Here is a 12,855-nt window from a genome sequence, read left to right on the forward strand (position 1 = left end):
CTGGAGTCTGCAGGCAGTGCTCAGAGCCAGGGTTGTGGGAACACACAGTGCAGTAGTGTGGCTTGGGGTGGGGGGTGGTGTTCTACATCAGCTCTGATTTTAGTGTAACCTTTTGAGGGTTCAGTAGGATGATGAATGTCTCCAGTCAGTGCCTTGTTATTGGGAGTACAGAGACTAATCACCCTAATGTGCTCGAATAGGATGAAATAAGCAGAAGATGATGTATAAAAGACTTGGATTAGACACGCAGAAGAACTGGCACAGTGGAAGTTATAAACAGCAGCAACGGTGATGGAATTGTCTTCTCCAGGAGGCTTTTTAAAAATAGGAAGCATTTTCTTGGATCTGAACTGGGTCTTTACATATGGTTACCCAGGGCTGGTCAATTTAATCATACTGGGATGCTTCAAGCAAGCCCAGACAGCTGAAAAATCTTCCCTGCTTAAATTAGGGAGTAAAGACTGGAAAGACTTGGAGCCAGAGAAGGTGCGGGGAAGGGACAAATGGATTTAGGGAGGGCTGTGTGACAGCTACCAGTAATTCATCAAAGAACTGTCACTTTCACCTTTCACCCTTTCCTGTTACACACACACACACATGCACGCACACACGCATTCACACAAACCTACATAGGGATGTACACTCTTACTCTCGCAGAGATATACTTTTCTGACTCCATCTCCCCTCTCCATTCTCAGTTTCAGTGAGGATTCTGAAGAAACATCCTATCAGATTCCTGGACCTGTTCTCTGAGCTTGACACTAACAGTTCTTAAAGCTAAGGGCAAGGAAGGACCCAGTTTCCCCTTGCCTGACTCCCCTGACTTTCTCCGATGCTGCTCATGGTGATTTTATACAGCAGGAGTCTTTGTTTCTGGAATCGGGGTTTTCCGGAATCCCTCTGCTTTCCCCAGCTCTTGCCTGAGAATATCTGGACGAGGATGAAACCACAGTGAGGAAATGGGGGTGGAAGTAGAGGTGGCTTCTGCCTTCTCCGCCGGGCTGGGTGTACCCTGCTTCATTAGCATGAGAATAGAGAGACTTTCCCGTTATCCTCCCTTAGGGATGGAGTGCAATGGCGAGCAAAGGCTCCTGTTCTGTCCTGATCTTTTAGGGATCCAGGGACTTAGAAAATGACTGCTGTCGCATTCTTCCAATCCTCTGAGGAACCTAAGACCCACAATATTGAGAAAAGCTTTGATGGAGCCGGCTGGTGGATCTCCACTCCAGATTTTCCAGCTGTCCCTGTCCCCCCCACCGCTCAGAGAGCAGGATGCTGAGATGGCTCGGTGATGCAGAAGGTATGTGCTTTTTCAGTTCTGGTGCTGATGCTGTGTGTGTGGTGAGGTCTCTGTGGCGCAATGGACGAGCGCGCTGGACTTCTAATCCAGAGGTTCCGGGTTCGAGTCCCGGCAGAGATGATCGCCTGGCACGTGCCTCTTTTGTTTTGAATGCTGTCATGCTAGGTTGGTAATTATATTTATTCCTCCCTAGAGGCTCTGAGGAGAGAAGCAGAAGTCTTTTACTTGGGAATCTTAGCCCTTCTCCTCCCTTTGCCTCCCTCCATCTTCATTCCTTCTTTCTGCCTCTCTAGCTGACTTTCATCATGTGGTGGAGGCTTGAATATCTGCTACATCTTTCTTCTCAGATGATACAATCTTTTGCCTCACAATAATATAATAGACAAAAAACAACTAAGATGCCTGCTCACAGGTTTTTATAACCACTGTGGTTCTCTCTCTCTCTCTCTCTCTCTCTCTCTCTCTCTCTCTCTCTCTCTCTCTCTCAGAATACTGGGGGCAGACTGACCCATATGCAAAGAGGAACTGGCCAATTGTTCTCTAAGATAATATCCATCTTGACCAAAGAGCTCCTTTCAGGGTCAGGGGACAGCCAGGTTCACAGGGAGGGTAATTTCTCACACTCTTTGTCAGCTATGCTTTTGCGTTCCTAGCACTCGGGATGCTACGGCTCATCATTCACATATCCTTCTGTAAGGTGAAATGTAATCACGTTCTGCTCTTTGTCTCTGTGGAATAAACTACAAAACACCCAAGTAATTGCCAGGAGCAAGTCAGCTGAGCTTGTGCCCGGGACATTAAAGGTCTCCCTTAAGTGTGCTTTAATGTGAAGTTTGTTGTGCTTTACCTATACGTGTGTGAATGTCATTTTTGCAATTTCCAACAAATTGTTTTCTCACCCCTGGCATCCCTCATTAACTTCTGCCAGCTTTCTGGTCTCATCTGACAGGCTGCATTCAACGAGACTGGGAGCCTGGACTGACTGAACTGACTGGGGTTTCTATTTGGAGCTGGCCTGGCTCCCTGCCTTGCACATTTGCTGCTGGTCTGGATGGCTCTGCCCTTGCCAAGAACTGACCTCCACCTCAGGTGATCCTGAGAAACTTGAGAAGACACCTTCCCTCGCCTCCTGTCGAAAGTCAGCATCTCTCCCACGTGGGACTTCTTGGGAAGGAGACCAGAGGACACAGTCATCCAGTTGCACACTGAGGATGCTGGGGCAGGAGGAAGGAGGGTGCATATTAGGACATAAACAAACCGTGTTAAGGGTTGAGGAACTGATAACACAGAATCAAACTGTGGATGGAGGTGTGTGCTTTTTTTCTCTGAAATGGGCAGATTTGCAGGAAGGTGAAACTAATGTCCGTCTTTTGAAGCATCCATATTTTAAAGGGACTGAAGATTCTTGTAGTTAGAGCTGACATAACCCTACCTTTCTGGGTTATCTTACAGTATTCCAGTTACATGTACCACATCAGTCCTTTGGGTTTAAAGTTGAGGCCAGACATTCCCCCCAAATCCCGTCATGGAACTTTTATTTGTTTTTCAATTAACATATTATTTCTTATTTGTTTTGAATTCTAAGCTGAAAGAAAATATTAGTGTATGTGGAGCAAGGGGTATGAGGAAGTGGAGGAAGTTTGAGGGAAGGGATGAGTCATATTTTCCAACCACAGTCTCAGTCTGACATATGTCTTTCTCCTTTCCCATCTCACATCCCTGGCTGGGAACCGTAAAAGTTCAGAGGGTGGAAGGAGGCTCTTTCCATGTGTGCTGACAAACGTCAGAGCAAGGACGTGGGTTCATTCAACAGCACTGTAAGATTCTCATGGCTGGAAAAGTCACAAGATTAATAGTTGGGTGTCATGGAATCCTACGGACCAAGGATAAGAGTGAAATCAGGGAAGGTGTGTGTACCTAAGTAGGCTTTGCTTTGGAGTTTAATCATACTTGATCATGGTGTGATATGGCCAGATCCTTTTGTCAAGTTCTATTCCCTTGGCCTAACTTGAGCCTTCCTCACTGATTTCTAATTTGGAATCAGAGGACCTGGGCATAAGTCACAGTTACTGTCTGAACTTTATTTTGCTTATTCATAGAGACAAGATTATATGATCTTTGCTACAAATATGAAAGTCAGTGAGAAAGTCCATTGTGTATCTCTGTGTAAATATGAAGCCTCTGTTTGTTTACAGTCTCCCCCACCGAAGCTGCACACGTAGGAAAGATGCCTGGTCACAGACTGATGGCATGCGAAGGTCTCAGTCATCACTTCTGTTTGCTGTCATCTGACACTGGGGCTAATTTGGGACACCTAGGACAACAGGATGTTCCTATCTGGGAGGGTCTTTCTGAAGATAATAATCCCTCTGTGCCTCAAATAAGGGGACTTTTCTTCTCAGCTAGCTAGGTGGAGACATTGGCTAGTCACTTCATGTAAAGGATCCAGAAGTTTCCGTATATTTAAACCTCATTTTGCTTTTGTCTGTATCTGTACACCCCTGAGGGGTGTTGTTTTGGAAACTTGAAGGACATCAGGTTTTTTTTTCCTACACTGATAAAAATTCTTCTGGTTAATAATTTTCCTCTTACTACATGAGAGAAAATTTCTAACTTATGAATATTATAAGTATTGAATTTCAAAGATGCTCAAAATACAAAACAGAAATAGATTTTTTTTTATAAAGTCACTACACTGTGTGGTTCAAATGCTTTAGCGATACTGGAGCTGATTACTAATTGCAAAGTATGTGGGTAGATATGTCTTATTTATTACTGTATTCTCAGTGCCTGAAGTATGCTGAGCATTTGATGGATATATTTGAAAGAATTAATGCTGATTTAGACTGGCTGTGAATTATGAAGATAGGAGCAGGAAAGTGATTCCTCTTAGCTCCTAGGGAGCTGGAACATGGGCAGTATCTTCATGCATTAATTCATCCCCTCAATAGCATTTATCAAATACTCGCCTTGCACCATTCCCATCATTCCAGGTACTTGCACCCAACACAGCACAGCAGCCCCCACACCTCTGGTAGGTGTATAATCTTATGATACGACAAATGATAGGTAAATAAATATTGCCATGGAATTCGAGGCGAGATAGGTGCTGTGAAGGAATTTTAGGGATGAGGGGGCAGAGAATGGTATGAAGAGTGATGATTCTGGGGGACCTCTTGGAGGGGGTGCTATCTGCGTGAGTATTTGATTGAAGAAGGGTAAGATGAGATTCAGAAGTTAGAAACTTCGCACAAAGAGGTGGTAAGAAGAAGACATCTTAGGTAGGGTCCAGTTTGAGTGGAAAGTCCAAATGGTGCGATGGGATGGAGAGATGTATGTACACGTGTGTGTGTGTGTGTGTGTGTGTGTGTGTAAGTATGTATCCATTAAGAGTGGGAATGTTACTAAATGATGCTGCACTAACTCAAGCTAGTTAAATACAATATTTTCTCACATCTCCCCTACTCTCCTAATATAAAATTTGCAGGCAATAAAGCCTTCCTGTTCTTATGATTAAATTACAGTTTAGTGGTAACATAACCTTCCTACTCAGGTAGCTATAATAAACCCATGGAATGTCCTAATAATTGTAGCATATAAAATAAAAAGGAGATGCACCTGTAATGTTTTCATATGTGAAGGCCACGGTTGTAATCTTTGTCCGTCACGGAGCAGCATTTCCCTGAATGTGTCAGCTACATAGGCAAATCAGTGCTGACGTGCTGATGGCTGGCTTAGCTATGGGAAGCATGATCCCCAACACTGGTGATTGCCCAAGGCAAGGACACCTTTTCTTACTGCATCTTACCAAATGAAGAGCTATTTTGTTTCCAAGTTAACAGCACAAGGTAATGTCAACTCTTGGAAACTTAAGATGTTTCTAGGCATACTCAGTCTTTTGTCAATGTAACAAGATGTTGTCAACCATAGATCTCATTTCTAGGGCTATGCGGTTGGGTTCCAGAAGTAAAATAAAATTATGAAAAAATTCTTATTAACTTATGTAAGTTTATGTTTTTGTGTTGGGCTGTATTCATAGCTATCCTGGGTGCAAGAAGCCAATCAACTGCAGTTTGGACATTCCTGAAATCATAAAGAAAACAAGGTCTTTATGTATAAAAACAAGTTAGATTATAGGTTCAGAAATCAAGCAAAAAAACCTTAATAAGTCATTAAAGAGAAATACATGACTGGGGGAAGGCTTTGTGTGAAATACTCTTGAACATGACAAGGAGGAAAATTCTCAGGTATTCATTGTCTCTATGATCGGGGTAGTTCCCTCTTCCTCATGATAACAGAAAGTACTCTATCAAATTTTCCAATCGCTTTTGAGGGGGCAATTCCAGAGCCTTGGACAAATACTGACAAAGAGCTATGGGCTAGTGATGTGTGGGCCACATTGGTGAGTTTTCACAGAGAAGTGGGTCAGCAAGTTGAAAGGTTGATTTTTGGCTATTGATAGAGGATAGACGTGGTCTGAGATGCAGGAAGGCCCACAGGTCTGCTGGGCCCAGAGTCTCGCAGAGGGAGCAGAGTAAGGCATTGGGCCATCCAATAATTGTTGCCTGCAAGAGAAAATATTCATGTCATCGTATTTGAAACTAATAGCAAAGGGATGTTTCTTCCTAAAGCAGTCTTGTGTTTTTCGTTCTCAGTAGTCCTGAAATTACAATTGGATAGGATCCCTTTAGCTTCTCTATTCTATCCTTAGAGGCTGAGATCATGAGTGAAAAGACCTGGAGCATTAAGGTAAGGTGGATTGGAAACCATGAGTGTAGTAGACGCAGCCCTGAACTGGGTCTGCATCGGAAGGTTTGCTGCTTCCCTGGGGTCACACACTAGAGCTCCTTGAGCTCTGATTCGCTCACTTAATAAATGACCTGCACAAAAGACAGAAACAAGGTAAAATATGTGTGTTCAGGCACTTGGTTTCACTGTAAAGGCCCACACACAATCATTTTTCTTTTGTTTTTGGGGTGTTCTTTCAACCAGTCTTCAGATTGTGTGTATTGGAGTTTTGAGGGATATAGCCGGGGTCGAGAACCTGGCTCTTAAAAATGTTTTTCCTTAATGGAGTTTAGGTAGACATAAAGAAGTGTCCAATACATTTTAAATAGTCGTTCTATTCCAGGAACATTTTCTCCCCGAATTTCTCTCCAGCGGTGCAAGCGGAGATACAGTAGAGCAGTCGTGGGGCTGGCCCTGGAAGCTGGGTTTCCTAGGTTTTGTGGTGAAGGTCATGCAAAGCCTTCTCAGGGTATCAGGCAGGGCTTCAAAGTGAGGTAAAAGGGTAGGTATGTCTGCCGACAGAAGTAAGTAGGTATCTTGAGACATGGAATTAGGCTAAAAGCAAATGCCTGGGGAGGTGGCAGGGGACTAGGAGTTGATGGTTGCATTACTGGCCAGGGACCTTTCTGGAGATTTCCCTGCCATGGATTCAGCTCAGTCCGACACTCAGAATCGTATCTGCTGGGAGCCGCTAACAACCCCTAATAATCTTGTCTTCCTTTGGCTGCCTCTACAGACCACTTTTCAGGAAATGTACCACCTAAAATAGCAGACAATTTAGAACCAGTTAAATTTATTTTGAGCAAACATGAAAGGTTTTTTTCTCTTTTTCCAGCTATATACAAACTTCTAACGGAGCTTTTTAATTTTTTACTTAAATGTGCGTCTAATGGAAGAAGAGAGCGGTTGCTCACTCCCAGGTTTCAGGCAGCAGGTCCTAAAGGGACCTGTGTCGAGCACATTTCTCTGAAGTCTTAGACTTCCATGATAATTTAGTACAGATTTGAGTTCTGCTTGATTTTATCTGTCTTTTTGAGGTCCAACAGCTACCATTTGATCTCAAATCTTGGCATAGGAAAGATACCTGGCATGCCTCCTAACGCTTCCTGGAATGCGTGACTTATAAAAGCACAGTTATATTAATATTGAAATGAGTTTGGGGGGGTCCCTGAGCACCCACTTAGAGATGAAAGGGGAAAGAGTCTAGATACAGGCAGGGTGGCAAGAAACCCACACATTCATATAAACAAACACCAATTTATTTATTCATAAATGAGTATTAATTTGTTCTGTGCTAAATATTAATTTAGCATGCACTATGTGCAAAACACCAAGCCAGGTACAATGATGAACCAAATGAGATTTTCCCACGTATACATGCAGAATTCAAACTGTGAACTGTGAATGTAGACGATCTCTATAGAGACAGAGAGGCTGTGTGTGTGTAGAGGGGGTGTGAGCTCCCTTAGAGGCCATGCACATGCTTCTGGAATGCCCCCTGACTTGAAGTGATAAGCAGGCAATGGCCAAGCTAAAGACAAAGAAAAAAAGTTTTCTTGATAGAGCAATGGCACATACTGAGGTCTTGGTAGGAGGGAAAATGTCCGGTGTACAGGAAAGGAAAACAGCTTTGTTTGACTGTGATGCCTATGATGCCTAAGAGAGAAGGAGGTTTGGCATGAAGCTGGGTAGAGAATCATGAGCAAAACCTTGAAGGGTCCTGTGGTTCCTCGAAGACATTTGGCATTTTAATCTCAAAAAAAAAAAAAAAGGAAAACTTCAGAGAACAATGCGAGAGACTAGCAAGACCAGTTTTGTATTTTGGAACTCCTTCTCAGATATTGCGGAGAGAATGGGGCAGACAACCACCAGGAACCATGCTGGGAACACAGTAGATGATTCCACCAGAAGCTGCAAAATCCAGGTTGAGTTGGATTAAATTAACAGCTAATAGTGGCTACAAAGAGACTCAGGTGACCTAGTTGTAGCTTCGAAGTGAGATTGCGACTGTTTGTGTTTTGGAAATGGCATAGAGGATAGGCACCGACAAGAAGGCTCCTGCTTCGCTACCCGTGTACTGCTTTCTAACCTAATGAAGGAAGGAGATACAAGGGAGGAAACCGTTTAATTCAGAGCACTTGTTTCTGAGGCACTTTTGAAATAGCTAAGGGGAAATGTCACACTCTCTACGGAGGAAGGACTTACGACTGGACTAGGAAACTGCAGTGTGGAAGGACAGGGTAGCGAGGCATTAGAGAAAGATTGGCAAGGGAAAGAAGACAAGAGGGAAGGGACATTACCGTGGCTGGAGCAGTGGAAGGGAAGACTTAAGATGTGATGTGACTGTGTCTGTATGTGACTGAGAAGTCGACCCAGCGATAATGAAAACATGTCCGTCAAAATGACTTGAAGGTCCTTGATGGCCGATATTCAGATGCAGTGGAGCAGGAGGTAAAAATGAGATTGGAAGGGACAGCAGAGGCAGTGGAGGGGAAGAAATCGAGTCCATGCATTCATGCATGCGTACAGTAAGCTCTTGAAGGTTTGACTGTTAGATGTTAGAAAGGTTGAGCTAGAAAGTGAGGCGTCTGAGGATGCTTGCTTGTTTGTAACTGTGTATCCTGGGACTTTGCCCTTAATAGATATCATAGCTAGGAAAGTATTGTAAAATCTCACTCTACCTGCCACTGAATTTCCGGCTTATCTATTTGCCACCTGTGAACCCAGGCTCAATTGGCTAGACAAGCACTCTCACCCTGAGCCCCGACTCCAGCTCATCACGAATTAAGTTTCAACAAGGACGAGTTCTTGGCCAAAGTGTTATGGATACGGCTCCACTTCTTTCATTTGTATTTTAGTAGGAGAGATAGGAAAATATCTTAAGCATTATAAATAAAATCATGGAGAAGCAGAGTTCAAGCGAGAGAAATTAAACGGCAGAAGGCTGTCCAGGTTTCTGACTGTGTAGCAGGAGCACCCATCAGAGGAGCACCCATTTTATAGGAGATCATTCATTTACAGAGGAGCACTCACCAGGGGAGCACCCATTTTATAGAGGATCACTCATTTACAGAGGAGCAGACATTTACAAAGGAACATCCATTTACAGAGGATTACCATTTTACAGAGGAGCATCCATGTACAGAGGAGCACGTATTTCCCGAGGACCAGTCAATCAGAGGAGCACCAATAAAGGCATGACTTTGGGTAGCTGAAGGGCCAGCTCCTCGGGCTGCTGTTGGGAGGAGAAGGGGGGCATGCGGGTTTGCATGCGAGATGAGAAGATTGCATCTGACCATGCATGGAGGGTGGCAGCTCCTATGGCTGTTCCTGCTCCCTTTGTTCATAGTAAGAAGGCAGGTCATGAGACAGAAGATCCCAGAGGAGAAGGTGCTCAATGAAAAAGGCACAGAAAATAGACTATTATTTGCTGTGAGAGGATAATACAGCCCAGTACTAGAATATTTACTAGGCAGTGCTAAGAGCCCATTAGGAGAAGACAGACTGGCTCCTGGAATTACTTTCAGTCTGCACACCTTTACATATATATTTGCATGTCTAGCTTGTTTGTCTTCATTACAGTGTTACTTGATTTCTTATGGCAAATCCCCCCTCCCTCTGTGTGTGTGTGTGTGTGTTATACAGGGTGTGGACTTCTCATTTTCAGAGTATGTGTTCAGAATTCATATGTCACTAAAGGGAAGTATCTTATTTTTTAAAGGCGGCTGAGCCCAGAACCAGTTTCTCATTAATTGGTTCAGAGCGCCACCTGCTGGAAGCCTTGCTAGTGTTGCCTTCTTCCAAGCAAAATCTAAAATCTATACAATCTTGGAAACGTCAATGTTCTTGCCTACAGCACTTTTTTGTATGAATTCTGACTTTCAGGGTTTTTTTTTTCAGAGATTCTCTTACTGATTTGTATTTGTGGATCAAAGCAGTCACATTAAATGTTTTATGCCTTGATCTCGGTCTTTTAGGCAAATACCGTATCTCGTTTAAATGCGTTGGTTGCCTATAAACCTCATTTGTGCTTTGTAAAAGAAAGAATATAAAGCCATCATTTTCTGAAATGGAGAGTACAAAAGGGTATTAATGGCTAAACATTTATAAACCACAGATAATGCGGAATCTACCTTTGTAACTATTAAGAGATGTCATTTAGCAATTTCTAGAATTTATATATGTTTTTGACTACCTGTTTCTAACCCAAATTCATCCCCTCTATGCACACTAAATGTACATTTCTTCTTCTTTTGTCCAAATTGATCCTTCAATGAACTATCTTGCTATATATGTTTTTATTTTATTTTAATGAGGCAGACTTTTCTACGTATGTCTTGCTTTGAACTCACAGGAATCCTCCTACTTAGTCTTTTGATTGATGGGATTATAGCCATGTGACATTATACCTGACTTATAATTTTTAAAATATTTTATATCAGGTTTTTTAATTAATACAGTTTTTAATTTTTGAAATTAAAATATAATTACATCACTTCCCCTTCCCTTTCTTCCCTCTACCCCTTCTCAAGAACTCCCTCACTTTCTCTTTCAAATTTATGGTTTGTTTTCCTTTAATACATATATATTAACAGATGTATTTTATCATTTAAAATATATTATAGATATAAAATACATCCTTCTCCAGCCCACATAATGTTAGTGTTAGTTATTTGTATATAACTTCAGGACTGACCACTCGGTATTGAATAACCAGGGCTGTTCCCTAAGGAGGACTATTTCTCCCACTCAGAATTCCTGAGTTGCCTGACTTTGTCTAGGATGGAAGCCTCATTGTGGGAGAGGAGGCACAAAGACTGTCAGAGGCAGAGGAATGGGGAGTTTGCTGTGAGACGGTGTCTCCTAGAAATGTCAGGGAAGACACGCCCGTGGCTTGTCTCATCAACATGGCTGCCTAAACAAGTCCTGATCGAGGATACCAATAGACATTCTAACATGGAAGGCAGAAATCTCATGAGGCACCCACCCTAGAAGATAGTTAACCTGAGAACACTGTTAAAAACCTTTCTCTCATGCCTTCAGGTCATGATATTGAAGTGTTTTCAATTTGTTGGTTTTCATTAAGTGATTCATCCCTTCATTTTTTTCCAACCTATGAGAGATCAGAGATAACTTACTCTAATTACTTTCTCTCCTGTAGTTCAGTCAATAACTCTTCATTATAATCACTTTAAAATATACAAATTCAGGCAGATACATGCAGGATTTAGAGAAACGCCAGTATAAAATATCCTGGATCATCCCATAAGGGAAAAGAGGGATGATTCATTTACTTAACCAGTGTTTGTGAGATGCCTGAGCGGGGTCGGAGAGTCTGCGAGACACTAGGGAGAGGTCATGACACAAGCATGATCTTGGACCACACTAGCAATGTAGTATGGGAGACAGGTATCATTCAGTCATTCCAGCTCATGATGATGGTGAGATGATGGGGAAGCTCAGCCAATCACATTTGGCTAGGGTGTGGCCGCCTGGGGCCAGGGAAGAAAGACCTGGGAATCCAGGTGCACTCCCTCTCTTTGCTGCCCATGGTGTTTTCTGGACCCCAGTCATGTGAGTTTCCCCGTTTTCCAATTATTAAACTAGATCTGTTGTATTGAACTTGTCTGGTTAATTCTAGCTTATGGGTCGACTACTCCCATCAGTGAGAACTTTCCAGAAGTGACAGGAAGGTTAGAACAAAGACATGGGAGGCAGGTGAAGCTGAAACCTGATAGCCAAATGCCGGAGCTGGGACTGCTAAGTTTTTTGAGTTTGTTTTAAAACTCAGGGCAAATACCAATGATCAAAAATTGTCTGTCTGTCTGTCTGTCTGTCTGTCTGTCTGTCTGTCTCTCTGTCCATGCTTCTCTCTGTTTGCCCTTCTGACTGTCTTGTCTTTCCTTCTGTCTGCCTGCCTGCCTATCTGTCTGTCTAACTCCATGTCTCTTTGTGTGTGCATTGACATTTATGTGCAGTTGCGGGGGTGACCATGCTCAGGTTTATAGTTTAGGAAAATTGTTCAGGCTGGACTGTGGAGAATGGCTGAAAGGAAGCCCTTTAGGATCAATTTCAAGGTGTATGTTATCTGATATGGAGTTGGGCAGGATAGAGGGAGAAAAGTGTGGCTGAGAGGCATTTCAGATGCTGAAGAGATATGACTTTGTTGAAAAAGACTACAAGAGAAGGGATATGTGTGGCATGATTCCTAGCGTCCTGCCTTGAGCAGGCGGGAAGCAAGGGATACTGTGAGGAGTGGGGGCTTATCGGGGTGTTCAGTGAAGAAGGCTACTGTGGACACGCTGAATCTGAGGTGTCTAAGAAGTACAAGTAGATATACCAGGAAATCAATCGGGTAAATGATTCTGGAACTCTAAAGAGAAACCTAGGCCAGAGATACTGGCAGGAACAGTCAATTTGCTGATAGCAGACTGATGTTTTAGGAGTGTTCAAATGAATGTGGAATGAGGAAGGAAGACTATCTTAGAAGGAAACCTAGGAACTCCTCAGTTTAAAAACTGTTCCACATAGACGTCAAGATATGAGATTGACTGGAGATACCAGAGGCAAAGGCAGGAGAAGGGCTGGAACCAGACCCAGAGAAGCAAAGCTGTTCTGGTCCAGCAAGAGGGCTCCTCCAGAGGAGAGGTAGCTGGAGGCCTGGAAGAAGAGGAGCAATGTGGGGACCAGATCTTCTGTAATTTAGGAAATGGGGAATTGAGAACTGAGAAGGATGATTTTTTTTTTTGATAGGAGGAGGTTTGGTA

At 43.1% G+C, this 12,855-nt stretch overlaps 1 non-coding gene across 1 annotated transcript; it reads left to right on the top strand.

Moving 5' to 3' along the window:
* The first annotated feature begins 1,346 nt into the window (after window positions 1-1,346).
* Window positions 1,347-1,420, top strand: Trnar-ucu (transfer RNA arginine (anticodon UCU)). Its single transcript has one exon. It is a non-coding gene; the product is annotated as a tRNA-Arg (tRNA).
* The last annotated feature ends 11,435 nt before the right edge of the window (window positions 1,421-12,855 follow it).

Source organism: Alexandromys fortis, unplaced genomic scaffold, assembly GCF_014885135.2.
Source record: "Alexandromys fortis isolate MF-2015 unplaced genomic scaffold, M_Fortis_MF-2015_v1.1 scaffold_51, whole genome shotgun sequence".
NCBI lineage: Eukaryota > Metazoa > Chordata > Mammalia > Rodentia > Cricetidae > Alexandromys > Alexandromys fortis.